The following is a 4795-nucleotide window of genomic DNA, read 5'->3' on the forward strand; positions in this document are numbered from 1 at the left end:
TTAGTGAAAGGGTGAATGGATGAATGAAAGATTTAATAAATGGATAATGAGAGAGGATAGATGGATTGATGAGTGAGGGGAAGGATTGAGAGAAAATGTAAATAGCTGGATGTATGGGTGGAAGGGTAGCTGGATGATTGATGAGGGGAAAGATGGATGAGGGGAAGGATGAGGGACGGAGGGAAAGGATGGATGGATGAGGGGAAGGATAAATGGATGAGGGGAAGGATGGATGGATGGAGGGGAAGGATGGATGGATGAAGGGCAGGATAAATGGATGGGATGGATGGATGGATGGGTGAGGGGAAGTATGGATGAAAGGAAGGATGGATGAGGGGAAGGATGAAGGATGGATGGATGAGGGGCAGGATGGATGGATGGGTGAGGGGAAGGATGATGGATGAGGAGAAGGATGGATGGATGGATGGAGGGGAAGGATGGATGGATGGAGGGGTAGGGTGGATGGATGAAGGGCAGGATAAATGGATGGGATGGATGGATGGGTGAGGGGAAGGATGGATGAAAGGAAGGATGGATGACGGGAAAGGATGGATGATGAGGGGATGGATGGATGATGAGGGGAAGGATGGATGGATGATGAGGGGAAGGGTGGATGGATGATGAGGAGATGGATGGATGGATGATGAGGGAATGGATGGATGATGAGGGGGTGGGTGAAAGGATGGATGGATGATGAGGGGAAGGATGGATAGATGATGAGGGGAAGGATGGATGGATGATGAGGGGAAGGATGGATGGATGGATGATGAGGGGTAAGGATGGATGGGTGATGAGGGAAAAGGATGGATGGATGATGAGGGGAAGGATGGATGGATGATGAGGGGAAGGACAGATGGATGGATGGATAGATGATGAGGGAAAAGGATGGATGGATGATGAGGGGAAGGATGGATGATGAGGGAAAAGGATGGATGGATGATGAGGGAAAAGGATGGACGGATGTTGAGAAGGATGGATGGATGATGAGGGGATGGATGGATGGATGATGAAGGGAAGGACAAATGGATGGATGGATGGATGATGGGTGGGTGAAAGGATGGATGGATGGAGAGTGGGTGAAGGGATGGATGGGTGGGTGAAGGGATGGATGGGTGGGTGAAAGGATGGATGGATGGATGGAGAGTGGGTGAAAGGATGGATGGATGGATAAGTGGGTGAAAGGATGGATGGATGGATGATGAGTGGGTGGGTGAAAAGATGGATGGATGGATGATGAGTGGGTGGGTGAAAGGATGGATGGGTGAGTGGGTGGGTGGATGGTGGATGGGTGAAAGGATGGATCAGTGGATTGGATGGTGGGTGGGTGAAAGGATGGATGAGTGGGTGGGTGGATGGTGGGTGGATGATGGGGGTAGGTGGATGAGTGAAATGATGGATGGATTGATAAGTGCAAGGGTGAATGAATGGACATATGAGTGAAAGGGTGGGTGTAAGGATGGATGAGTGAGTGAAAGGGAGGGTAGATGGACAAAAGGATGAATAGATGTGTGAAGGAGTGAAATGATAGATGGATGAGTGATAGGGGCAATGGATGGATTCATGAGTGGATGAGTAGATGGATGGATGGGTGGGTGGATGGATGGATGGAAGGAAGGCTAAGTGAAAGGGTCGATGGAGAGAGAAAGGGAGGATGGATGGATGACTAAAAGAGTGGATGGGTGGAAGGATTAGTAAGTGAAAGGATGGCTTGATTGGTGAAAGGGTAAATGGCTGAATGGATGGATGGGATGAACAGTGGATGGATAAGTGTACAGATGGATAGGGTGAAAGGGTGGATAGAAGGATGGATAATGGAGATGAGTGAAAGGATGGATGAGGGGATGGATGAAGGGATGGATGAGTGAAATGATAGAGGAAAGGATACATGATGGATAGGTTTGCAAATGGTTGAATACTTTTGGAAATGGCTGGGCTTACTTATATACTATTGCGCGACCTCTGATGTGTCTGTAAAACGTACCTATTGTCCTGAAGTTTTGTCCTGAATTTTGACCCTTTGTCCTGAATTTTTACACTCACCGTCCTGAATTTGCACCAATGCCAGTTGGTCACCCTAATTCTTTGTGCGGTAGAAACGAGGCTCTTTAACACAGCAGCATGAGAGTGACGAGAGAGAAACCTGGCAGAGTGCTGCCAAAGAGCTCTCCCACTCAGAATATTTCATTATTCAAGTGATCGTGAACAATTAAGAGTAAACTGAGATGTGAAAAACTAAACACAATGCGATGCGGCTGCACGAGGCTTGAGGAGTTAATTAAGTATTAGTACTAGCAAGTGTGCTGTAAGTTAAACTAAAACATTTTACATGCACTGTGCGCCTCGTGCGTGTAGAATCAGAGTACCACTAGACCCGGCCCTGCCAATTAAGTGCCGGCGCTAAGCACTAGCACAAATTAAGCCCTGCATTGAACAATTGACACCAGGCTACAAAATGTAAGTAGTATGATGGTGTACCCTTGTGTGTTCTTCCGTGTGTCGCTGTTTCCACATGGAATGTTTAATGATGACAGCAACGCCCCCTTCTAGTTTGTGTTGTCGGTCTGAATTGTATAATTTTGTGGAATGGGGAGGAGTAGGATGGCGCTGGATTGTTCATTTAAACATGACTCCATGATGACGTCTGACTTGGCATTACGTATGTCAGTATATTTTTAATTTAGGCTCAATCCTGTCAGTGTTTGGATAATTGCACTACTGGATAGGGGGGCACAAAGTTTTGCAAAGGTTCTGCCCGCTTTCTTCAAGGGGTCCCCACAAAATGACATCATGAGCTAGGCCCACCCCAATTTTATAGTAAGTAGTCTCTGTAAAGGGGGAAACAACCATTACAATGCATGAGTCATAATCGGCCCTTTTTTTAGGAACTATCACAAAAATAAACAGTATTAATACAAAGTAAAGCAATGTTTATATTTTGTTGCACTGAAGTAAATGAAGGCAAATAAGTCAAACTAAAATATACCAAAACTAAATACATTTCCTAAAATAAATAGAAATAAATAAATCTGCTAAAATAAATACAATGGCCAGTTAATATATCTAAAATTTAGGCATTGACCCAAGTTAATGCCCCGGCAGCTCCATTGTCTTCAGCCAAGATTCCCAATGTTAGACTAATGTTCTGATTTGTTACCTTTGCTGCAAATTGTAAAGCGTTCTGATATCCTTCGGGATCAAGTTCGCGCTATATAAAACTTTATAAATAAAATAAATAAATCTAGCCACAGCTAGAGAGAGGCAGCTGGGACAAAACTATGTAATACAGAGTCGCTAGTTTACAATAGGTGGGGAGATAACATATAACACTCATCAATAGAATAACGTGAATATGGAGCCCTAGTGTGTGTAATAGTCATTGTCGAGTGTGGGAAGCAGCCTCTCTGGGAACCTGTAATGTATACAAAATCTTGCAGTCAAACTTTCCTGTAGTGTTTTGAAAATGTGTTGATGTCACCTTCGCCAAACTTCATCCACATTTGGGCTGCTAATTCCTCCATACAGGGACCTTAAGTCACAGGCTTAAGTACCAAGCAGCTTCAATTGTTAAATCTTGCATTATATGCAAATGATAGATCTGCCTTACATGTGATGTCACTTCCTGTTGTGATGTCACTTCCTGTTGTGATGTCACTTCCTGTTGTGATGTCACTTCCTGTCGTGATGTCACTTCCTGTCGTGGTGGCACTTCCTGTGACCACGCCTACCTTGGAGAGTCCCCCCACTTCTTTTTTTAGGACTTGTGCCCTGGCCAGAACCATCAACCTAACATCTGACTGACTGCCCCGGTTCTACCGTTCCTTCAGCATCCCCGTTGCAACATAAAACCACAGCCTTCCAGTGCCCCTTGAAGTGAAAGGATGAAGAGAAATAATGAATGAAAATAAAGAATGAATGTATAAAGCGCCTTAAACCCGAGGGTATCTAAGCGCCACGCTAGAAAAATAGAACTCATGAGCAGTGAAACTCCAGAGAGCCTATGATGAGAAAAGCCACGTTTTTTAACAATTCCTTGAACGAGGCAAAGGAGTCGAGTCCAGCGATGCGGGGAGGAAGGGGGGGGAGGTGTGTCAGGAGGGGGGGGCAGGAGTTCCATCCCTTGGCAGCAGCCCCCAGAGGGACCGCCCGCCCCATCTGACTTTCCTGAACCCGGGCATGGAGACTTTCCTAGATGAAGATGATGTGAGTGCCCTGCCTGGCTTGTACCAGCTGAAGAGGGAGAGAGGTTTGTGATGGAGAGCGATCAAAACCAGCAGTGGCTGCTTCACAGCTAAGGCGGAGGAACGTCGCCTCACCGCTCATTGAGCAGTGGAAAATCAAAATCAAATGATAATATCAAGAAGTTAGTATCCTTTTATTTCCCTTTGTGACTCCGGGGATGGGGCTGGCTCGCGCAGAGGGAGCAGGAGGGGTTTTCACTCCCTCCCTACATGCGCATGACGCTTTGACCTGCCCTCTAGGGCCGGCCAAACAGTCATGCGTAGTTGGCATGTTCCCCATCGGGTTGTGTTGCACTGACCCGTGAAGGACATACCCATCGTCCCCAAGCACAGCCTGAGCAGTTAAACAGACCGCTCAGACCAATCACAATGCAGTTCTGCGCAGTGTTGTGATTGGCTGGCAGAGTCTGGAAGCCTGAGTGCTTCCGGTGCGGGCTGCAGGCAGCAGACGGGAAGAAGATGGAGCAGAGGCATGCGGCAGAGGCGGCGGTAAAGCAGGTACGTTTCTTTTTATTTTTTTCCTCTTTCGATCCCTCCCTCAACGACCACCACCCCTG

The sequence above is a fragment of the Lissotriton vulgaris genome, chromosome 5 (assembly GCF_964263255.1).
Source record: "Lissotriton vulgaris chromosome 5, aLisVul1.2, whole genome shotgun sequence".
NCBI lineage: Eukaryota > Metazoa > Chordata > Amphibia > Caudata > Salamandridae > Lissotriton > Lissotriton vulgaris.